The sequence below is a fragment of the Lissotriton vulgaris genome, chromosome 5 (genome assembly GCF_964263255.1).
Source record: "Lissotriton vulgaris chromosome 5, aLisVul1.2, whole genome shotgun sequence".
Lineage (NCBI taxonomy): Eukaryota > Metazoa > Chordata > Amphibia > Caudata > Salamandridae > Lissotriton > Lissotriton vulgaris.
In genome coordinates, this window is record NC_141693.1 from 1,836,212,859 (window position 1) to 1,836,238,302 (window position 25,444).

General features: G+C 45.2%; 1 protein-coding gene across 1 annotated transcript in view; it reads right to left on the reverse strand.

The window, feature by feature from the left end:
• The window catches only part of TBX21 (T-box transcription factor 21), a 203,296-nt gene that overhangs the window by 132,429 nt on the left and 45,423 nt on the right, over positions 1-25,444 (reverse strand). The gene's annotated exons all lie outside the window — the stretch shown is intronic.

The following is a 25,444-nucleotide window of genomic DNA, read 5'->3' on the forward strand; positions in this document are numbered from 1 at the left end:
TCCTACTCACCTTGGCCTGATCTCTGTCCCATTCTGGTCACCCATTTTTAGTCGTAAGCGCCAGGATGCCCGTAGGGTGACAGTACGCGCTATATAAGTGCCAAATCAAATCAAATCAACAAATATTTTATGTTGCTAGCTTTTGGGACATTTGGACCATTTGGAAGTTCCAGTTCAGTATCTGAGTTTGTTGTCCTAAACAAATATCTCTGTTTTTTAAGCTGCACATGTTTGTAATGCGGCTTCCATGGCCTTTTCAGTGAAAGGGCGCAGCCTGTTGTCTTTGACATATGACTGAATGTTAGGCAAGAGTCGCACACATTTTTTTTCTTTCCTGTATTAACAGATGGAAGAAAAAAAAACATTCATACCCATGTAAACAAGCATTTGGGGGCTCGTTTGCATCACAAAAGTGATGCAAACCTGCTCAAAAATATTTTTGGGAAGTTCTTTCCAGCGCAAAACTTGTAATTCAAAGTAGTGCAAAGCACTTTTTTGCCTTACTTTGCCTCAAGGGGGAATTCCATGGGTGCTACATTGGTGTTCTCATGCAACCACCAATTGTTTTTGACACGACCCCCTATCTACTATCAATCGTGGAAAAGAGTAGACAGGGTTTTCCCCAAAAACATAATACCACTTTGACGCAGGCGTTAAAAAGGAGAAATGCTTTTATTTCTCCCCACACAAGATATGCAATTCACGAATGAACTTGTAGCATATTTACCTCTAATCATGGGTTCCACAATAGGGTGCTACTCGCCTTGAAGTGCTTCAACGCCTCTTCAGGTGTTGTAAGGACTATATAAGCACAACTTACAATTACATGTTCAATCAAGATGCAAATTCTGCTTGTCTATTACATGAATGCTGCTCTGATTGTACGGTTTTACTGAATGAATGTGCAAAGCAAACAAAAAACAAAAAAAACAAAAATGGTTAATTAAAATGTTTTCAACAAAAAAAAGATGCAAATTCTGCTCACTTTTATCCTGTTATGAGCTGAAATACAAGTTTTCACCTGAACCGCAATGAGCTCCATAGCAGAAATTAGGGATTTAATCATCATATATCATAATCACAGCAATCCTTTTGTAGTCCTAAGAACATAGACCCTAATCACAAACTGTTCCCTGTACTTGTCACAGAGGTCACAAAATGTATCACCAGCTGCGGAAACTGACAGTGATTCACAGAATGAATCAGCTGATGATTTTTTTCATTCACCAAGTACAGGCCTGAAGTAGGAGTGAGGGGTGTGCTGCAGCACCCCCGGAATAACCATGCTGTAGTTCAGAAGGTGAATGAGCAATAAATATGCCTTGGAATGTTGGGTTCATCTTGTCCCATTTACTGTGCGTCCAAAGACAAAGGTCAAATGTCAGGCTATGTGTTCTGACAAATTGCTCCTTAGGGCCTGATTGATTAGGAGTGGGTTGGCAAAAGAAGGTGCTATTTATCGCACCTCATAAATAACAATCCCCCAGGTTACATTACTTATAGGCTTCGATAAATAGCGCCCATTGCAAGTTTTGGAGGAATAACATGCGGATACTGGTGTGCAGTGCACAAAAGTCTGTATGATACGGTAAATACTGTATGCTTTACCCCTGTTAAATGTCGGCAAGTTTAACCTGCCAAAATGTAATGAAGGTTGAGGCCTTTCACATATTTAATTATTATCAGATTTGGTAAATACAACCAAACTCGTGGTCCAGTATAGAGTCTGAGCTTACCCAGACCCTAGGCTGGCAGGTTCCCCACGACCCTATGCGCCTACTTCTTGGCGTCTTTGATGGCTTAGACAGCTCTAGAGCCGACAAGCTCTTTTTGGGCACAGCCCTTGCAGTTGCCAAACGTGACTTAGCGGCGGCATGGGCAAGCACCAGCTCCCCTACTGTGTGGAAATGGCGACAAGGAGTGGATTGGTGTACCACCCAAGAAGAGCTCCTGTTTGAGGCCCAAGGATGTCCGAGAAAGTTCCAGAGGATATGGGGCAAGTGATTGAATTTGCTACCTTCTTAACGTTCATGTTACCCTCCAAATGTAATAGTACATGTTGCCTTACGTATGGCCAAAAGAAGACATCCTATCATTCCCTAGAGCCGGATTACGCTGTTTGTTGTACATGGCTATTGTGTATTCATGCTGACATGCGCTGGATTTTGTTCTGTTTTCTCATATAAAATGCAAATAAAATTTGATTATAAAAAAATATATAAAATACAACCAAACTCGTAATTCCGAAACCAGAGCAAACGGGTTGTTTACGGAGAGGTCAGAAATCAATGACCCATTATGAGCCCCTATTCTTTCTACAACAAAACTGGTGTTTACTTTTCTTTCACTGACTGGAAAGTGAGAGGATTCTGAAAAAGTGAACCAGGGGACAATCTTGCTGCAGTCCAAGGAGTGAAAGGAAAGGCTGTAGGAGGTCACTTTTTTTTTTAACACACACAGCATTTGAATGCCGGTTAGGTTATGCAGGTTTGTAGGACGCACTCTCCCAGGAGGGTGTCCTGACGCTGGTTCATTGTCATTTACTTGTAAATTAACTATACAGGTTTCAAAATATATCAGCAATTAGGAAATCAGAAATTAAGCGCCTTTTCGGTAATTTTGATGTGTGAGTGAAACAAAGGACCTCATACTATATTTTGATGCACTGCTTTCCTGCTGCGCTGCTGTGCGTCAAAAGAAAAGGGCAGGAATGTGCCGTTTCGACAAGATATGGCGCATTCCTGTCCTTCTCCCCTGCGCTGGTACACAAATAGCAGCTGTGCGCCAACGCAGACACCCTTGGGTCATGCTGCAAGGGCGCCTGCATTGAGGGGAAAATTCAATCATGGATGGCATTTCCCTCTTTCTATGCGTGCTGCAGAATGCACGCTCATAAAGATTAACAAGCACTGGCGTTGCCAATAGGTCTCGCAGTAGGAAAGTTGGAGCTATTGGTTTTGTAAATGACAAAGCCCTTTATGTTTTTAAAATGAAAAAAAATAAAAGGCATTGTTATTTGCAATTGTAATGGTTCCAACTTTCCTACTGCGAGACCTATTGGCAACGTGAGTGGTGTTGCATGTGTGAGTGGCGTTGCGTGTGTGAGTGGCGTTGCGTGTGTGAGTGGCGTTGCGTGTGTGAGTGGCGTTGCGTGTGTGAGTGGCGTTGCGTGTGTGAGTGGTGTTGCGTGGGTGAGTGGCGTTGCGTGGGTGAGTGGCGTTGCATGGGTGAGTGGCGTTGCGTGGGTGAGTGGGGTTGCGTGGATGAGTGGGGTTGCGTGGATGAGTGGGGTTGCGTGGATGAGTGGGGTTGCTTGGGTGAGTGGCGTTGCGTGGGTGAGTGTGGTGTTGGTGGGTGATAGTGGGCTTGCGTGGGTGATTTCCCTTTTAATGAATATTTATTTTTTTAATCATGGTGAGCTGGCCACAGACATGTGGCCCCTAAGCACCGACCATACCCTTGTATATAACCCCCAGCAATTAAGGTTGTTGCAGGGGTAGAAACAACTCATGCACATAAACACAGGCAGGGCAAAACAGTGGTTTCACAGCAGAATCGGCAGTCTGAAAACCGTAGCAAGGCACAGGGTTTGGGGGACGGGCAAGCAATGAAGAGACAGGAAACAAATTAAATGGGGGAGGGGGGGCAGGAACGATTGGAAAGCTCGCAGAGGAGGAGAGATAAGAGCTGCAAATGCAGTAATAGAGTGATAGATAGAAAATACAACTTTGCTCAGGGTACTTTATCAATGAAATAAATATTCATCTAAAAAAGTTTGATTTCAAAGCGTCCTGTCCAGCTTAATGAGTGCGTGTTGCAAGCTGGTCAATGATGCCACAGAAAGGGCTTAAAAGTTTCCCCTCCTCTGGTAAGGACATGGATGGCTGCGCACTCTATGCACGGGGAAGGGTGGGTTGAGGGAAACGTTGCATTCGTGCTCGGAGGGTGGGGGAGGGCTCAACACCAATCCGGAAGGTGAGAGCGCTCACTTTGAAGCTCCGTGGGCTCCTGTGGTGACCTCAAACCAAAAGCTGTCTGGAGGCGCTGAGAGACGGAAAAAGTTACTGGCAGCAAACGAATTGTGGCAGAGGCGAGGTGGTCTTAAGCGGAAGGCTGTAGAGATCCAACTGTGTGGAAAAGGAACAGAGTGAGGATTTGGGTAGTGCTGACAGTGGAAAGCACTGTAGGAGTGGCTGGGCAATGTTGACACTCACTCAATATACACCGGAAGGGAGCCCCTAGGATAAAGTGGGTCCAAGTGGGCAGATGCTGTGGTCAAAACAGCAGTTTTGAAGGGAGGCGTCAAAGCGCGTCCAACTGCAACGAGGAGACAAGGGGAGAGGAAGTAAACAAGGGCACTTCAATTAACCCAGGGAAGCGGATAGGAGGAGGACAGCACGGGAACTTACTAGATTGGATCGAGGTGCGTTCTGTTTCGGGGATCCGTTTACTGCGGGCTGAGGTGGGCGCTGTGGTCAAAACAGCAGTTTTGAGGGGAGGAGTCGAAGCGCAGCCAACTGCACCGAGGAGTCAAGAGGAGAGGAAGTTAACGAGGGCACTTTAATTAACCCAGGGAAGCGGATAGGAGGAGGACAGCATGGGAATTTACTAGATTGGATCAAGGTTTGGAGAGAGAGGGGAGGTGCTGGTGTGGGAGGGGGGAGGTGCTGGTGTGGGAGGAGTGCTGCTAGGGAAAGGCTGTGATTGCGTGGAGAGAGAGGGGAGGTGCTGGTGTGGGAGGGGGGAGGTGCTGGATCAAGGTTTGGAGAGAGAGGGGAGGTGCTGGTGTGGGAGGTGCTGGTGTGGGAGGAGTGCTGCTAGGGAAAGGCTGTGATTGCGTGGAGAGAGAGGGGAGGTGCTGGTGTGGGAGGGGGGAGGTGCTGGTGTGGGAGAGGGTAAGGCTGTGTTTGCGGTGAGAGAGAGGGGAGGTGCTGGTGTGGGAGGGGGAGTTGCTGGTGTGGGAGGAGTGCTGCTAGGGGAGGAGAAGCCTGATGCCGGATGGGGGCGGGAGAGCCTGGGAATGCGAGAGGCTGGGCTGGGCTTGCATGCGATGCGCTTGCATGTACACGCGAACTGCATGAAAACCGCGGGGCTGAAAGCCCTTTGGTTTGAAGATGTTTTCGCCACTTAAATTCTCGCTCCGTTCGATGCGCTTGCGCACATCGATAGGTCGCGAGACCTAAAAACAAGGAGAAATAGAAGTATTTATTCCTAGTTGCGCCACTCCTACTTCTCCAGCATAGGTAAGATAAGGTAAAGTTTATTATGCATAGTTAATTAAAACCAGTGCAAAGCATGTTATAAAAGGATCATAAGGAATCCCCTGCATAGGATTCTGACGCATTCACAGCGTTACCAAACGTTGCATATCTGGGAATGTGTCCAGTTCCATGTATGTTGCATCTTGGGAACACCCAGAGCAACACCCATGGAACACCCCTTTCACGCAGAGTAATGCGTAAAAGGAGGACCATATTTACAAGGCCATGACAAGTCGAGTAGGGCGACTTTAGTGGCCCTGAAAATATGAGCCAGCACACTGCGCCAGCGGAGCGTCAAAAAACGTGACGCACCGGTGGCGCAATGGGCTTCTAAATGAGGCCCAAGGATTTTAATAGGATCAAAATAATCAAGACACTTTACTTGGTGATGCACAGATGAGAACGATTCTCTGAAACCCGATGTCCACACGTTTACATTTGTGTTCATTGTTGTTTTATCAGTAAAACTGGATGTCTGTGCAAATGTAGAGCCATTTCAAGGGAAAATGTGCTGCCTGTGAATGGCTGCGCGCTCTCTCACTAGTGCTCCAGATTGCACCGCGTCTATGGATCTCCCTCACCCTCTCCCCCTCCCCCTGCCCCTCTCCCCCGCCCCCACACACAGTCCATGGCACAAAAGGTGCCTTGCAGCGTCTTCACGGCATGACAGATAGAGCCCCAAGACCAGAGTGCATTTACCCGCTAAAATTAACCCTCGCCTCCCGATTAGAGTCCGTGTTTGTTATGTTCTATTAATTATTTTTCTAAAGCGCTCCATTGCCAGAAAAGGCGTCTAGGCGCTGGTGAGGTTAACAAAGAAGAGGACCAGAGGATCTGAAGCCTGTTCAGATGTGTTTCATTCACAGACTCCTCCAGGTCTGCAACAGTGATATGTCTTGACAAAGAATATCTCGAGAGACACGATTCTTTTTTGATTAAATAAAAAAAAAGTTCCGTCAAATTGCTAAAAAATTGATGACAACACGCCCACAAAAAAGGAGACCGAAATAGGAGCCCAAGTGGAGGGCTCTGTTGTCAGGCGGTAACGTGAACGGTTTACAGTGGTGCTAATAATTATTAATAACAATAAGGTAAGTGAGAACAGGAACTGGTATGAGCATAAAAATAATCGATTTTAGAAAATCAAAAGTAGTTAAGATTATGGTATTACTAACAATAATAACAAGAAAGGAAAACAAAAAATATTTAAGATAACCATTTTAAGAACTTCAAAAGATGGAAATATTTCTGTTGAAATAGTTAAAAAAAGAACCAGAATAATGGTACAATTTTTAGAAATAGAAAAAGAAGAAAGAAGTAATACTACTATTTTTACCGGATAGCCACCATAAAAACAATAATTTTAGAAACGCAAGAGAAATAATCGCAACCTTACTATCTTCCAACTGCTATTATTACGAACAAAAAGAATCATCTTAAATATCAAAACGAAGTAAGGAAATATTAGTAAATGTAATGCTTACAAAAGACAAATAATACTGATAAGGAGGCGGAATATATAAACGAAGGAAATATTATTACATGGAATAATTATTAAAAAATGAATAATGCTGATAGAAATGCGAAGGGAACTAAACTGAATGTTAATGTTTTAGCAAGAAAATCTTTAAAAAAATATTATTATAAATAATAAAAACAAAAACCCGTGTAATCAGATTAGAAGCCAAAGTAACAATGACTAATAAATCAATTAAACAAATAGTAGAAATAAAAAGAGTAAAATAAGAATAATAACCGTCATACAAATGTTAGACACCATAACGCATTACCACCACCGATACTGATCATAATAAAATGACTCAATAATAGCTGTACGTGTATCAGCAGTAATGCCCATATTCTCTGCGAGTACCAGGAAAACAAGCCTAATGCGCTCCTCCTATTAGCTGGTTAGGATGAAAGGCGGAGTGTGGAGTGAGAGTGCCTCGCGCAGCTGCGGGTCCGTGTTTGAATGTGTTCTGTTTGGTTGCATGCGTCTGTAAAATGACTTCGATGGAGGGGTCGCGGATACCGTCTAACTCGCCACATGAACTCAGCCACCTCTTAGCGCTTTAATCGCCGTTTTAAATTCGGCAGCCCCGATATGTCAAAAATGTTCCACTAGGGGGAACCCCGCCCACCCCTCTCAAGCGATGAGGACGATTTCTTGTACACTTTGAAGCCTCTGCGTTATTATATGTCGGGAACACTTCATCTTTAAGCTGGAGGAACGGGATGTCATAAAAAGCCGTAAAGTCAAACAAAATGCAGTATTTTTATTTTGCAAAAGAATGATTTGGCTAACGTAAGCATTAACTATGTGTTGCTCTTCTGAAAATACATTACAGCTAACACCGCAGGACACCAGGTAGCCCGGTTTCATTTTAAGTGACAGGTTATTTTTTTATTTAACGAGGCTTGTTTTCACAGATTCGTTGAAGCACTTGGCTGTGAACATCCGATGGACTAATACCCACTCTGGGAATTCATCAGACCCATGTTTGCCTCTTTGACAGTCACAAAGGATGTGTTGACATTCTGGATGGATTTTGCCGCGGACCAGCTCCCCTGGTCCTTCTCTAGTATGTATAGTGTGCTGTGCAGCGCTACGGCTCGATATGGGTGCCTCGAAGCGCCCAATTGGGTTTTCTGAGTCATTTTAAGGCGATAGAGGGTCAAAATTTAAATTTCTCCAACCTGGACTTTTCCTAATAATATTCTGACCAGTTACCACAGCACACTTTACACCGAATTGACTCCGTCCACGCGATTAATATTGGACGAGCTGTAATTCGTTCTATCAACCTTGCAATGATGAAAGGTGGACTCGTACAGCCTTTCCCAATGAAGTACCGAGCACGCACATTGTGACACTCGTGCACTGCTGCGGCCGTCTCTTTTCTGCACTCAGAGCCGCCAGGTGTGTGCACGGGCGATCTTTGTAACCCTTTGTCCGAATCCCAAGGCGTAGACTCCGCGTTTTATCCTTTAGCGGTTGACAAGATGAGAAGCGCATTTCATCAGTTCCACAAACAGTGGACGGTGCTGCAGTCCCGCGTGACACCGTGCACAGCAGGGGTGTGCTGAGGCTTAGTAGAGGTTAAAGAGCAAAGGCGGGAGTTGAAGGGTAGGACGCAGCGGACGTGCGGGACAGTGCAGGGTTTGCGCCCTGGCTCTGTGACAGCGCAGCCAGGCTGGGACAGTGAAGCTGCAGCTGTGAAGAGGGCCCTTGTGCGGCACAGCGCCCCGTCTGTGACAGTACAACACGCAGCTTTGGTATGGGCAGGGCACAGTGGAGGTGTGGGACAGAGCCCTGTCTCTGTGACCCTGCACGGCGCAGCTGCTGTGCGGAAAGGCAGGGCAGGAGTGTGGCGCTGTTGCACTGTGACTGTGCAGGGTGCAGCTGCGGTGCTGATGCTGCGGTGCTGATGCTGGGGTACTGTGCACAGGACAGTACGAGCGTACAGCGCTGCCCGGGATGTAGAGCCCTAGCTGTGTGACTGTGCAGGGTGCGATAATGGACTGTGGTACAGGGCATTAGCAGTGTGACAGTGCAAGACACAGCTGTGGTGTAGTTGAGCGATAGTGCAAAGCACAACTGATGTGGCCTAACGGCCAGAGTTGCCGACTTTGGCTCTGGGGGACCAGGTTCGAGTCTCAGCATCCTTCGATTCTGGGCAGGTCACTCAACCTCCCCTTGCCTACCAAAACGGAATGCGCACAGCCCATTACTGTCCACACCGCAGCTGCACACTGTGCAGTCACACAGCTCGAGATCTGTGAAGTAACTGGTGCTCATGTAAAGCCCCCCAATACCTTCGGGTCGGGTCTTTTCACGCTATATAGAACTGCAGAAAAAACCCGGTGGTGTGCGCAGTGCGTGGTACAGTGCCCTGGCTGTGTGACAGTGCCAGACATAGCTGTGGTGTGGTTGAGCGATAGTGCAAAACACAACTGATGTGGCCTAACGGCCAGAGTTGCCGACTTTTGGCTCTGGGGGACCAGGTTCGAGTCTCAGCATCCTTCGATTCTGTGCAGGTCACTCGATCTCCCCTCCCCTTGCCTACCAAAACGGAATGTGCACAGCCCATTACTGTCCACGCCGCAGCTGCACACTGTGCAGTCACACAGCTCGAGATCTGTGAAGTAACAGGTGCTCAGGAAAAGCGCTTCTATACCTTCGGGTCGAGTTCACGCTATATAAAACTGCAGAAAAACCCGGTGGTGTGAGCAGTGCGTGGTACAGCGCCCTGGCTGTGTGACAGCGCCAGACATAGCTGTGGTGTGGTTGTGTGATAGTGCCAGAGGTTGGTTCGCACAGCTCCACAGAGCCGATCACAGACACACAAAGACGCACGTGCTGAAATGAAGGCATGCAAACACAGCGATGGCTGCAGTGGGATAAACATAATCCAAGGAAGAGAAATGGACAGCCCCTTCTGGGCAGGAACAGACAGTCATAATTTAGGATGCAACTGGCCCCTTACAGCCCAAGGCCGCTGCACCAGGTGCACTAATGATAGTAACGCACCTGGTAACTGCACAACACGCACCTTGCAGGAGCAGATGTCACGACAGACCACAACAATCCCAAAACAGAATCTTTCATTTGTTGTATGTAGCTTGTATGATTAATATATCATGAAACACTTTAATAAAACACACACACACACACACACACACACAAAACCAAGATACAAATGCATACACTCACACGGACCTGCCCGGGCACATTTGTCAATTTGCAGAGGCGTTAAGACTCACGCACTGACTGACACACCACCGTCAGACCACTGACACACACGGGCTTGTGTAAGGAGTATTTACACAAATCAACATTCAGACAAACAGCTTCAGAAGATACAGAAAAATTATGCAAACACAAAATAAGAAACACCGACCGGAAGGGATTACAATCTTGTAAACATACGTGGTACCAGAAGTATAACGTCGTCATAATGGTGAAAGGAGGAGCCGGCCGTGTCGGGATTTGAACCCGGAGCTTGCAGAAAACACCCTTCTTTTTTAACCACTGACATTACACCAAAGGGATAGCCTAGCGACAACTGTGTGCCTGACACGACAGAGCTCCTTCAAAACCCATTTGAGTCAAACACATGCAGAAGCAAAACAAGCGTTGGCAAGCCAATAGGTCTGGCATGCATTTTGAGCCCGAAATAAAACATAAAACCCTGCTGCAGTGTAAAATCAAACAGAATAATCAGTATACAGTGTATCTAGGAGATAAAACATAATTTGTAACAATTCAGAATACTATTGAGATAGTAAAACAGTCCCTCATGCAATGCAATGCAAGCACCCCCAAGGAGGCCGAATAATACATGAGGTTAGAGGAAATACTCCACTGGGTGGCGCCAAAGGCCACTCTCTGCCTATTGTAAAGAACTGGTTCCATTAGGTGTGTCGCCTATAGCCTGTTAAGCCAGATCTCAACATGGGCCATTCATGTTTGAGAGCACGCAAGCGCAGCCCCAGATACCACTAAAACACAGGTGCCAGGTACGATTAGCTCTTTGGGTTAAAAGGGCTTTAAACTCCCCGTCAGGTGTCTGAGCCCGGCCTGCGGCAGCTTCCAGGACACACACAATGATACACCTGACGTGGTTGGGCTGCGCTGGAGATGGGGCGTCAGTGGCAGCCTTGGAGTCCTGAAAAGTATTTATCAGGACATCCAGGCATTAATGTGCAAAATAATGTATGGGAACTGGGATCTGAGGTCAATGGGGGTGAGGCCAGAGACGGGGCTGAAAAGAGCAACATATTCTGCAACTATTTTGTTGGCCTTTCATCTGCAGGTAAATACATATTACACGCTCTATAAATACAAAAAATAAACACAAGTTAAAGTAGTTGGTCTGAAATGCTTTCTTTTGTATTATGAAAGCTCCATTGGTTCATGCCATCACCGTAGACAGATGTCTGTGTGTGTAAACAGACAGTCACAGACAGAATCCTATTTGGCGCATTAGGGAATAGTGACATATGTAGTGCTATGAGGTCCTAGCCTGCAACTGAAAGCACTGTGAATATCATTATTTTAAAATGTATTGCACACAGTATGAGATTGGCTTGCACATAATGTTGGGGACTACAGGCCCCCATGTCTGCAATCACTTTTTCAATAAACTTTTTTTTAATGCAGCCCGGTTTCCTTTAAGGAAGTTGTCTCCTGTCAACTCTCCACCAAACTTTTTTCACATTCGGAACGAGGAGGGTGTCCCAAGGGGACACCTTCCCTTTTTCTAATGTGTTTTTTTCTATCTGAACTCGGGAGTTGATACCTTTTCAATAGTTAGCCACTTGAGTTTAGCCGCATAACAGTGATACATACCATAAAGAATCGCTATTTAGAAGGGACGCACAAAATATGGACTTTCCTAATAGCGATTCGTTATGTCTTACTAAACTCATTTTGCAATTCCCTGTTACCGAATCGTAAAATAGGTTTAGTAGATTTAAAATAGCCACATTGCCGGACGAAACCATGTGAATGTTGTGAATCGCAGGCTCTACGACCACAATTTGGTTTTGCACACCCCTAGTGTTTAAGAAAAAGAAGTGAGTTAAAATGTATATTTATAGTATTACACAATTTGACTGTACCTAATGGAAATCATTTTTTTAAAGTTTCCATTCAAAAGACACCAGAACTCAGCAAACACCATTACATTATCTCTCAGAAAGAATAAATCGTTGTGAACATTACTCTTGAAATGAATCCATCAATTACAGCCATATATTGAATCCGGAAGTACCTTTAGATTTGTTGATTAGCCACTCATAACATCAGAAACTATTTAAACAGAAACTGAAAAAAATTGATATATTCTGTCATTATGTTTTAGCAATGATTCTAATCAATGCTCCTGCCCTCCAATGCCTATCCGCTTTCCTGCTCCCCGTTAATTGTTGCCTTAACCACTTGCCTGCTGATGACGGAACCGCTCCGTCATCAGCTGCGGTGGCGCTGTGCTGATGACGGAGCGGTTCCGTCATGGCCCGCTCGGCGCTCCTGCGCGGCGCGAATTCCGCGCCTGCGCGGCGCGAATTCAGCGCAACCGACGCTGGTGATGGAGCGGTTCCGTCACCAGCATGCGGCCGCCGCGCGGCGCCCCGCCCCCTTAGCACTGCGGTGGAATAGCCGCCGCAGTGAAGGGGTTAAGTAAAGTGTATTGCAGGCCCCGTTGTATTGTGAAAGAATTCATGTTGGAATTCTGCATGCATTTTCACTCATGCCTTAGGAACTCGTCAATTGAACAAATGCGTCTTTAGCACGCATTTGTTCTGCACGTAAGTCGTTTTAACGACTTGCCTTAGGGAGGCTCTGGATATTGGAATAGTTTAATTTACTAATCTAACTCCAGACTGCGCAACAGTAGGGTAGGTGTTAGACTTTAATTCCAACACCATTTCATCATTGCTTCCCCCCCCCGCCCCCAAGCAAATCACTGTAGCAACTTGCGTGCAGAACGATTGCGTGCTAAAGACGCATTCGTTCTGTTGCCGGTGCTGTTGAGGCACTGCGTGATTCCGGCTTTGTCCTAAAGGACGTTTCTCATTGTGACATTTTTCCTTCCACAGAGACCGCTATAGGATTGATTGAATGTACTCTTGGGCAGGGGAGCGGTAATTGCCATGTGCACTAACAACCAAATTCTACTTAACTTGGAACCTTGGCCTTATTCTCCAAATCTGTCTTTAAGCTTCTGTCATGATGACATCCATACAGGTACATATCTTATAATATATTAGCCTCAGTTTAGGGTCACCAAGCACATTAGCTTACCCATTTTTCTCCATAAATCTTCACCTCGGTTTGAGCCCTGGCGATACATTTAGATAAAAACAGTGAAGGGGGCGTGCCACAGGACGCATCTATGCTCTCCACTTTCGAGCATTCAACAGCTCTGTCTTTGCTGTTGCACTATAATATCATAAAGGAAAGCTACATAGGTACTCAAGATCATGCATAGATATTGATGATACACAAGGACCACCGACTCACATGATGTGTCAAATGTCGTGCCCACTATAACCTTGTAGAGCAGGCTTAAGAGACATTTACAACCTGGCAGTGAGGAGAAGGCCAGTGGCGTCCGAAAGTGAGAGACAGGACCGTCCACTCTATTTAAAGATCCCCGCATGCCTGGCTGGGGTTTCTGTGCTGTGAGGGTAGCTGCGGCAATGGTATCCCCTTGAGAGCACCGTATGCTTGCTGAGCAGGCACCCATTTATAAAGCGCCCTCTTGCAAACATTTTTGTATTGAGAAAATAAACTCTTAAAGCGGGTGCTTGTATTCTGAATACAAAGCTCAGATGGCCTGCCGTGCGGGGAGCTTTTTCCCTGCATGTAGGGGGCCACATGTTTTCCCTGCCCATATCCACCATTCCTCGGGCAGGGAAAATGAGTAATCGTAGTCCCACCCTCAATAGGTTGGTATGACCATTATTGTAACTTTGCAGTCACTTGCAGAGGGGCTGCAGGGTCAGAGGTTTACACCAGTAGAGCCACTGGTGGTCCCACCGGTGTAAAGATGCCCCTTCTGCCAACTCTAAACAGGGTGGGGTGGGGAAAGGAGAGTTTGGTGAGTTATTGTGGGTGCTCCCGCTGGGCAAAACTTTAAATGAGCTTCTAGTTTTACCTCTGTGTCTGCTGCTTGTGTCTTGAAGCTGCCAACATATTGTGCTAAAGTAAGTGCCTTAAAAGATCTGAAAAACAGCAAATCATCGTTCTTTAGAATATAACAGGCTGGAGGTAGTTTAGACATATCTGATTGAGGCTAGGGGAAGATAAACAAGGATGCATCTTCTCCACCTTTATATATAAAACATAAACAATTTTGCATTTAGCAAAACAAATGTTTATGTACATGCCCTCACATCAGACTTTGGAAGCACCACATACATATCTTCAACATATGAATTACAAATGGTCACTTACTGCTACTAAGACCTCTTTTATTTCCACCCTCCTTTATACAGCGTGATTGGAAGCTTTTTCCCTTTTTCGTCACTCCTCCAATAATTAAGGAAAAGGAGGCGTTTCCCTTGCTTACCTCCTTAAAGTTGGGGTTCCCATTGATGTATGTCCAACAGGACTCTAAGATTTTTATCGGGAACTGTCCCTAGTTTTAATCTGGCACTGTCCCTAGCGGATGAAAAAAGCAAGAGGCTGTCAACAACATTTTTTAAAGAAGTGAAACTTGGACCATGGGCAGAGCTAATCTTACGCTCTTCTTTCTTTGCCAGCAGTCACTAAGATGGGGTAAGAGTTCTGGCTCAACGGCTTTCTAAATAACTTGAAGAGTACCAGTTACTAGATGCTAATTGGATGAATGTAAGGCCTGGGTTAGGCCCCGAAACTCCAACGGAGGCTGCAGTGAACGACGACAGACAAGATTACAATGACATTTCCACCTGCCTTATTTGAAGAAAAACACTTGTTTTTATTCTGTGCCACTTGAAAGCATATGTTGTTAATGCTACCATCCTTTCTGTATTGAACTATGCCAATGCTTGCTAGGCTATCCTGCCCGAGTCCGCTATTTACAATCTTCAAGGTGTTCAAAATGTGTAAACATAACTTGTCATAATGTCACGAAATGTGATAGGTTCCCCACAGGTCACTGGAAGTTACATTGGTTGCCAGTTCCTAGAAGGATCCATTATATGGCCCTCAGTGTTACTCGGAGAGCCTTTTATGAAACAGGACCATGCTGCTTATGTGTTTGCGTCCAGGTCTAAGACAACCCTTCATGATGGCTTTTTCCTCCTGCTATCAGAGCACACATTTAGCAAGGCTTGGTGGGGGCATAGGGTGAGATATTTCTTCTCTTTCATTGCATCTTCTGTTTGGAATTGACTCCATCTTGGCCTTTGGAAAAAAGAGGACCAGTCTATGTTTAGGAAGCAGGGCCGGACTGGGAACCAAAACCGGCCCTGGCAAAGTGCTCGGCCGCCCCCCTCCCTCCCAGGGGTTGTGGGTGCCGCCGAGCTCTTTGCCAGGGCCGGTTTTCGGCCAATTTTGCTACAGGGCCGATTTTGCAGCTATGCTGTACATCCACACTCCCCTCGTGTAAGCATTGCATCGCTGTGACCTGCCTTTGCAAGCTAGTGTAGTCAGGCAACAAAATGCTTGTGAAACCTTATTTTGCTGTCAAACTAAACAAGGGCCTGTCAAAGACAGTATAAGTCTAATATTGTTTATAATAGGATACCAAAGCAAAAGCATGGACACAATGAAAACCCTTTGGGGTATACTCACTGTGAGTACTTGAATTCTGTCACACACTCTCTAGGTGCTACTTAAATGTGCACCTCAGCTTCTGTGATACACAGTCTCCATTACTATTTCAGACTGTCACCAATACTCACCTGTAATCCTGTCTTGAGAAAGGCCCGCCGCGACCACCCACTGGGGCGCAAGAGGGTCGAAACGTCGACGCATGTCATAGGTCCAGAACCACCAGGATCCCAATAGGAACACTAGGACTCCTTGGTTGAAAATCAACATCTGGTCAATGAAACACCTGTATATATTTGTACATAGGAAATCCCTTTGCACTATATATGTTTTCACTCATTTGAGCACTTTTCACAAAAAGTCACCTTATTGCACTTCTTCTGACGGTCTTATCATGCATTGTATGTTATCTTTGAATGAAGTAATTTAGATACAAAATGAATGAATTCTGTTATAAATTACACAATATAATCCTTTGATCTCACGACTTTGTAATTTGAGCATTCATTTCTCAAGTTAGGTGTGTATCAGAGAGCACTTGTTCTTGATTGCATTAATCAGCATTGACAAAGTAATGTGCCTTACCCAACGGAACCACTTTTTTCTTAACTATTAAATACCCAGGTTCTGAGGGACACAGGGTTACCCCTTTTACTTTAATTAACTTTCTCTACACAGGCAATGCTAATTGCTATAATTAGAATATGCCAGGGGTCTCCAACCTTTTCAGGAGTGAGGGCTACTTCTGATCACTTAAACCCATGCTGGAAGACAAAGGTCCTATGCAAACAAATGACGGACGGAGTGCCGAATAAATCATACATTCACCCCCAGTCATGAGATCTGGGTTAAAGCCATTGTTCTTTTGCTCCCCATGCCACCCCAGTTTAGACCCAGCCACATGCAAATCAGTCTTGACCCTGTGCCTCAAAAGAACAGTCCAGACCCGAGTGGAACGGGTATGCCCAGACTTGGGTCCCGTGCTCTCCATGCCACTGGAGTCAAGCTATCTTGGCTGATGAGGGCTGAAAGCCTGAAACCAGTCCTAGGATGCTTGTTTCCAGACCAGGGAGGACCTGACCTGGCAGTTCGGGCTGGACTATTCCCATTGGGCGCGTGGTCAAGACTGATTTCCATATGGCTGGGTCCAAACAGGAATGGCATGGTGAGCAAAAAAAACTATGGATTTAGGCCCAGATCTCTGTACTGCGGTTAATCTATGACATTGTTCTGCATTCTGTCCATCATTTGTTCTTTTTGCATTTGTCACCCCGGAAGATAAAGGTTCAGCAACTTAAACCCAGCCCCTTGAACTCCCAATCCTGTTGCACTGAGCACAATTATCAATGGCATAACAGCTGTGTCCAGAGGGTTCCACTGGAGCTGTTGAATCCTTTTAGTTTGGTGTATGAATCACCTGTGGAAGGCAAATGTCACTTATTGTCATGAAATAGATGGTATTATTAACAGTTATATGCAAAGATCATTATGCTAGATTTGGCCCAAAAGACATCCATTTATATTGCTTATAGCCCTAAAGTCTATTGGTTGCTGTTCAGAGAACCAGACACTGGCCCTGCCCTAAAGATTCAAGATAAAGAATAATATTTACTTGTGGATGGATTGGTGCAAACATTATTGCAAAGCCAGCCCTTGAGATTTCAGTGCTCTAGAACAAAATGGCAAAACACAGCCACACACAAACTAAATAGGAAAGTTATTTTTGGACATATACATTTCACCCTTAAATATGACCCTTGGCAACATTTACAGACACACATCACGGGACTCCACCACTACATATATTTCTACTGTCACACCCATGTCCAAGGGTAGACATTTGAGGAAAAAACGAACCACACATTAATGAACAAAGAGATTGATCTAAGAATTAAGGATTCTTGAAGAAAGGAAGGAGAGTAAGAAAGAACAGAGACAAAGAAAGAAAGAATGAACAGAAAAGCGAGAAAAAGAAAGAAATGAGAGAATGAAGGAAATAAAATGAGAATGTGAAAAAAGAGAAAGAAACCAAAAGAAAAATTAGAAGAAGGCAGAAAGGCAGGGTGCAGGGAGAATGGAAGGGAGAGAAGTAAAAACAAGGGAGGGAGAAATGCAATAGATAGGGGAAGGCAGAAAGAAAGGATGGAAGAAAAGGCTCAGAGAATTAAAGGAGAGAGAGAGAAAGGCTCAAATAAAGTAGATAAAGGAAAGAAAGAGCAAAGAAAGAAAGGATAGAAGGAACAAAGAGGAAAGAAGAAGAAATGGAAAAGAATGAAGGACTGAAGGTGTGGAGAAAGGAAATAATGAATGAAATAGAAAAGAGAAGGAATAGAGGTACCAATCAGAGGAATAGGAATAGAAAGAAAGGCTGAAGATAAGGAACCAACTTGAAACAGAGATAATGAAACAGAAAGGAAGAAGTAGGGATAGCAAGAAACAACTGAACTCAGTGGAGAAGTAAAAAGAATGTGAGAAAAGCAAAAAAGGAACAAAGGAGAGAAGAAACAAACGTAGAAATGAGAGACACCAAAAAAGGAAGCCTAAATGAGAGCAAGTAAAGAGAGAAAGAGATCAAAATTGGAGAAATATAACAAGAAGGCAAAAAAACGGCAGCCAGAAACAAATATGAAGAGAAAAGAGAAGGAAAGATGAATAGAGTAAGAGAGAAAAATGAAGAGAGAACGAGAGATCTTAAGAGAAAGATAGAAAGAAAGATGAAGAAAAAAGGAAACAAAGATGAAAACAAGAGGAGACGAAAAAAGAAATAAAGGTTAAGGGAAAGAAAAGAAAAGAAAGACGAAGAGAAAGAAAAAGGAAAGAAAGATAATGAGTAAGAAAAAATAAGTGCAACTCTCAAAATGTGTCCTTTGGATGTACTCTAATAAGCCTCCAAATATTTTATAATGAGTTTAATTAAATAAAAGGTAACGGAGGTAAACATTCTCAGGGTTAAAGTTTTCAAACGATGTGTTCGATCAGAGACATTTATTTACGGCCTGGTTTCTTTCCCTTTCAGCAGCAATGCTGATTTAATGAGACGGTGGGCTGCCTGCTGCTCCTGTCACTTTTCCCTGTATCACAGGACAAGTTCATAGAGTTAAATAAGAAAAATGGAGCATCTACAGAGTGGCAGCTGCATACTCACAGGCTCATGGGGAGAGGCAGTAAGTACTCCATGACAGGCTACGAGCTACAGGTAACTCACGATCGACCTGCTGCCCACTTCTGGATAAGAAATTTAAGAACAACCATGTAGAGAATATGGTCCTTCTCAAATTTTGGAGAAATTTGTAACAAATGTTGCATTTTATAATGCACCTTGGCCCTGTAGATTTCAAAACAATATTGATATTTTAGTAGACTTGGCATATTTTTGTGCGGGGGACTTCAGGACACAATTAAAAGCATGGTTGTTGTTATTATTTCATATGCTACTAAGAGGCACTACTTCTGTTTCTGTTGGAGACCTCTCTGTAGGACACTGGCCATCAGTGACACATTCAATGTGGTCTGCAGCTTGGAGGAATACTTCTAAGCTTTGCATGCAGGGGCACCATTCGTTACACCCTTATTTCGAGGCAAGTATAATTTTTTACCAGTTCTTTAGGCCTGGTGGCTTCCTGCATGGATGTAGCTCAGTCATCTCATATGAGAACTGCTCAATGTAGCGTGCTAACAACCCCAAAAAATGATTGGATTTAGAATAGTGCAGATTCCTGGCAGAGTAATTAACAACAGCACTATTGCCAAACCATTGGCACTTACTCGATCCAAGGACGAAAGGAAGTTGTATAAAGAATCAAACCTGTGACTTGCCAGTCACACAACCCAAAACAGGTGCGCTAACCCACTACCCTCAATATTTCGAGACCTGTAGATGTGTGTGACCTCAACACGTCTATTCTGCAACATGTTGATGAGTGGACTAAACATGTACTCTCTGGTCAACAGTCATACAGGGGTCTCTTTCTGAAGTTGGAATGAAAAATGTTTCATGATTTCATTGTCATTTCAAAGAAGGGATTTTCAGAGAATTGACAAAAAGCGCTGTCTTGAAGTGCCTTTGTGAAAACTAGTTCTGAAGTGCTTCTGTCCCCTTTTTAAGATCTCTTTCAGTAACCTATCAACTTTGTCAAATCCACTAAAACATGTTTGTTGTAACTGTATCGGGTTTGACATATATGTTTAAAAGGCACAATATAGCATTCTATTTTCTTGTATTGGCTCTAAGGATAGCTCCGCCCCATTGTTTGAAGTTTTAGCCCCGCCTCCAGTGGTTGACCTGTTAACCCCCTCCTGAAATTCGGGTCTAGTTGCGCTCCTGCAAGAGGCACACATACGAACCCATAGATTGGCATATGTGGGATGTCTGGATGGTTATTGCGTGGGCGCTTACTTGGCACAAAGTGACACGGAGTCTGCAGGAGTCCTGCACTTCAGTGTTTTTCCCTGTATTCTCCATGGGTATCCACTGTATAGCCAGGAAGACCCGGTGTCAGTTTCCATGGATAACCAATGACTATGTGAATGTGTTCCTTTTAGATTCATTGTATGTAAAGTTATGTGCTTATTTTGAACATTTCTCACACAGACCTAGTCCTTGTGGTGCGTTCCAAGCATTTTTCACTTAAATTCATAGTTCACTTTTCAAAAGTGCGTTGTTATAAATCCTTTATATTTCTTATTTTGTTATCCTTGCATCTAACACCTTTCCCTTTATTTGTTTACCTTTTCCGGTGTCTCTTTTTGGCCGTTTTTAGTTGCCGTTTCCGCTTTTCTTGCTCATTATGATTACTCATTCTGCACCCACTATGATCTGCCACTTTACATAAAGGTCCATTTTTAATTTACACCTGCTTCCTTTTAGCCGCTTTGGTGTTTATTTTTTTTTTTTTATTTTGCTCTCTACAGCACGGTTTTCTTTTAAGGGTGTCAGATTTGAATATGTCCTCTTGTTAGCATGTTTTAGGGGCCTCCCGACCCCCTGTATTAGAGCAGTTTTCCTGGCTCCTAGGGACAGCTTTCATTGTTTATTAAATCAAGCACTAACCCTCACACATTCAGGAGCTGTTCGGCCCCATGTGCCCGTCACCCACAGGTTTCATGCTCACTGCTGGGCCCTGATTCCTCTCACTTCTGCCCCTGATTTCTAACTGAATGTCGGGCCCTGGTTTCTCCCTCCGTGAGGAGCTGGTTCCTCCTTGTCACCCTCAGATTTCTAATGAACTGTAAAGACCTGATACCTTTCAGAGCACCCACTGATTCCTCCCTCACTGCAGGGACAAGACTCCTCTTACTGTCCCAACCTGATTTCTAACCCCTTGTCAGACCCTGATTTCAAACAGGCTCTCGGGTATAGGTGGGCGAACCAACAAGACTGAAGCCGGGCTCAGGTAAACCTCTGGCTCTGGACTGGCCCTCGTCCGATAGTTGTGGTGATCCCTAATAGGTCTGGTTCAAGCATTCGAGGCACTACACCCCCCCTAGATCTGCGCCAAGCATTCAATGCACTACTCCTTCCCGCCATAGATTCGGGCCAAGCATTCCAGGCACTACCCCTTCCCCCATACATCTGGGTCAAGCATTTGAGGCACTACCTCTTCCCCCACAGATCTGCGCCAAGCATTCAAGGCACTATCCCTGCCCCCATAGATCTGGGCCAAGCATTCAAGGCACTATCCCTGCCCCCATAGATCTGAGCCAAGCATTCAAGGCACTACTCCTCCCCCCCCCCATAGATATGGGCCAAACATTCAAGGCACTACGCCCCCCCCCCCCATAGATATGGGCCAAACATTCGAAGCACTACGCCTTCACGCCTCTAGATCTGCACCAAGCATTCAAGGCCTTCCCCCATGGGTCTGGGCCAAGCAGTCGCAACTCTTGCCTTTCTCCCATAGATATGGGAAAAGCATTCAAGGAACTACCTCTTGCCCACATAGATCTGCGCCATGTACTGGAGGCACTACCCCTTCCCCCATACATCTGGGTCAAGCATTTGAGGCACTACCTCTTCCCCCACAGATCTGTGCCAAGCATTCAAGGCACTATCCCTGCCCCCATAGATCTGGGCCAAGCATTCAAGGCACTATCCCTGCCCCCATAGATCTGGGCCAAGCATTGAAGGCACTACGCCTTCCCGCCTGTAGATCTGCACCAAGTCAAGGCACTACGCCTTCCCCCCTATATATATGGGCCAAACATTCGAGGCACTACGCCTTCCCCCCTATATATATGGGCCAAACATTCGAGGCACTACGCCTTCCCCATAGATCTGGGCCAAGCTGTCGCAACTCTTTGCCTTTCTCCCATAGATATGGGAAAAGCATTCAAGGTACTACCGCTTGCCCACATAGATCCGTGCCAAGTACTGTAGGCACTACCCCTTCTCCCAGACATCTGGGTCAAGTATTCGAGGCACTACCTCTACCCCCATAGATCTGCACCAAGTACTGTAGGCACTATCCCTTCCGCCCAAAGATCTGGGTCAAGCATTCGAGGCACTACATCTTCCCCCCATTGTTCTGCGCCAAGCATTCAAGCCACTATCCATTCCCCCATAGATCTGTGCCACGCATTCAAGGCACTACCCCTTCCCCCCATAGATTTAAGCCAAGCATTCAAGGCACTACGCCTTCCCCCCATAGATCTGGTCCAAGCATTCGAGGCACTACCCCTTCCCCCCAAAGATCTGATCTAAGTATTCGAGGCACTACTCCTTTCCCTCCATAAATCTGGGCCAAGCATTCGAGGCACTACTCCTTCCCCCCATAGATCTGCACCAAGCATTAAAGGCACTAAGCCTTCCCCCCATAGATATGGGCCAAAAATGTGCGGCTCTACACCTTCCCCCCATAGATCTGGGCAAAGCATTAAAGGCACTAAGCCTTCCCCCCATAGATCTGGGCCAAGCAGTCGCAACTCTTGCCTTTCTCCCATAGCTCAGAGAAAAGCATTCAAGGTACTACCGCTTGCCCACATAGGTCTACGCCAAGTACTGGAGGCACTACCCGTTCCCCCATACATCTGGGTCAAGCATTCGAGGCACTACCTCTTCCCCATAGATCGGCACCAAGCATTCAAAGCACTACGTCTTCCCCCATATATCTGGGCCAAGCAGTCGCAAGTCTTTACCTTTCTCTCATGGATCTATGAAAAGAATTCAAGGTAATACCGCTTGCCCACGTAGATTCGCGCCAAGTACTGAAGGCACTATCCCCCCCACCCCCCATAGATCTGGGTCAAGCTTTCGAGGCACTACCTCGCCCCCCATAGTTCTGCGACAAGCATTCAAGGCACTATCCGTTTCCCCATAGATAAGCGCCAAGCATTCAAGGCAGTACCCTTTCCACCCATAGATTAAAGCCAAGCATTCGAGGCACTACTCCTCCCCCCCCCCATAGATCTGATCCAAGCATTCGAGGCAGTACTCCTTTCCCCCATAGATCTGGGCCAAGCATTCAAGGCACTACCCCTTCCCCCCATAGATTCAAGTCAAGCATTCGAGGCACTACTCCTTCCCCCAAATAGATCTGATCCAAGCATTCGGGGCACTACTCCTTTACCCTATATATATATGGGCCAAGCATTCAAGGCACTACCCCTTCCCCCCATAGATCTGAGCCAAGCATTCAAGGCACTACTCCTCCCCCCCCCCCCATAGATATGGGCCAAACATTCAAGGCACTACGCCTCCCCCCCCATAGATATGGGCCAAACATTCGAAGCACTACGCCTTCACGCCTCTAGATCTGCACCAAGCATTCAAGGCCTTCCCCCATAGATCTGGGCCAAGCAGTCGCAACTCTTGCCTTTCTCCCATATATCTGAGAAAAGCATTAAAGGTACTACTTCTTGCCCACATAGATCCGTGCCAAGTACTGTAGGCACTACCCTCCCTCCATACATCTGGGTCAAGCATTCGAGGCACTACCTCTTTCCCTCCTAATAACAGCTTTTGAAAGACAAAAACTACCAAACACAGGGCAGTTGGGCACGCATATAAAACTTGAAAAAGCGCTTTTCGGCAGAACCCTTTTCTGGAGTTTATTTGCAGATTACGTGCATGAAATTCTGTAGTGTAGCTGTACGTCACCAGTAATCACTGAAGGTTTGCAAAAAGAGAACAAACTCTGTGAATAATCTGTCTTGCTAATCGTTACCTTCAGTGAGTTGTTGAGCCTCTCCTGAAACCGGTCTGTTTGTCATGTCAGGGGAGGCCAGTGACAGTCACATTAAAATAGTAGGGGGTCTGAGGGGCATGACGTGGCCATACTTTAATTTAAAATCAACAGTTCCTCTTCTTTTTGTGAAAAGGTCATTGCCCCTGATGGGAAATTGATGGAATCATTTGAAGCGTCCTAATGACACAGAATTTTTTTTTTTAGTGGTATTGCAAGGGAGTGAAAAGCTGAGCTGTAAAGTGTTGCACTACTTATAGTCTGGGTATTACTAAAATCTTTGGGGCTTATTTATGAGCCCTTGCGTCACTTTTGCGCTGCCGGTGCGACACTCTTTGTGACGCACCAGTGGCGTAAAAGAGGAGCCTTGTTGCGCTATATTTACAAAGTGCCACATCTAGGTAGATGCGTCACTTTGTAAACCCCTGCACCGCATTATACCTGCTCCAGGTATAATGTATGCTGGGGGCGTTCCGTCGCAAGAAATGTCTATAAGATTTCACTGCGCCACTTCTAGGAGGCAAATGCGTCAATATCTTACACCTGCCTCATGTCAGGCGTAAGACTGACGCAGGCACATTTCACATAGGACTTGCCCATGTGTAGGTACCCATTGCTGGAGTTGCGTCACTTTTGTGACACACTCCAGCAATGCGTTATTTTTGCTCCTACAGATACGTCAGAAATACTGACGTACCTGTAACTCCTTGTGACATGATGCGTCATACTGTAAATATGACGCATCATTGGTGTCGCAAGGAGGGTGCAGTGAAAAGTGACGCATCAGTGTTTTCTTGCAGCGATGCTTCACTTTTCATAAATGAGGCCCTTTATTTTGGAAGCCCTTTTTTAATCTTAAACCTTTTTGCACATTTTGTAGGAGCCTATCTTATATTGTATGCAATGCAAGTTTAAAATAATGACTCACATATTCACAGTGCTTTCTGTCACAGACTGAGACCTCATGGCACTAAACCTACACAAGTCATTATTCTCCAATTGCACCAACCAGGGTACAAATCTGTGGCTCGCTGGTTACAGAGATAGACCTCTAAAGTGCATTAACTAACAGGGCTTCATAAGGTATGATAGTGCATTTCCCACTGAGTAACTTAACTTTCATTTATTTTTCATTTAAGCTGTGCGTTAATATATAGGTAGTTATCCTGAAGGAGAAAGAGGGGAAAAAGTTTAAAGAATGTATATATATATATTTTAACCATGCCTTTGTCTCCGCCCCAACGCTCACTCACCCGCTTCCATTTGCACACAGCATCACAGTTGCCATACTTTTTCTTAATGCACTTCGACCGCTGTTGGTCTTAAATGGGAGGAAGAAGGGGTGATATCCATCATGTGGCTGAATTACATAATTTACAAAAAAAGGAAATCTGGACTCTCAGATCCCACATGCCCCATTTGAAAAAATTGTGTGATTACAGGCATACCACTTTACTTCACTGGGCCTCATTTTCCTGGTCATCAGATGTGAGAGCACCAAAGTAGTTCACAGCAGCAACTCACATATATTTACAGTCTAAGTGACACTAATTAATGTAGATATTAAATACTTTGACCATATATATGTGGTACTTGACAAACTGACTTGTGTCTTGATTCACTATGGGCAATGGGCTACCTACAACATGATGGTCACTTCCAGCTCCTGCTGACCAGCAGAAAGTACCTCCATCTATGGTGTGGTGACCCCAAGGCCTTATGTGTTGGTTCAGGTTTCC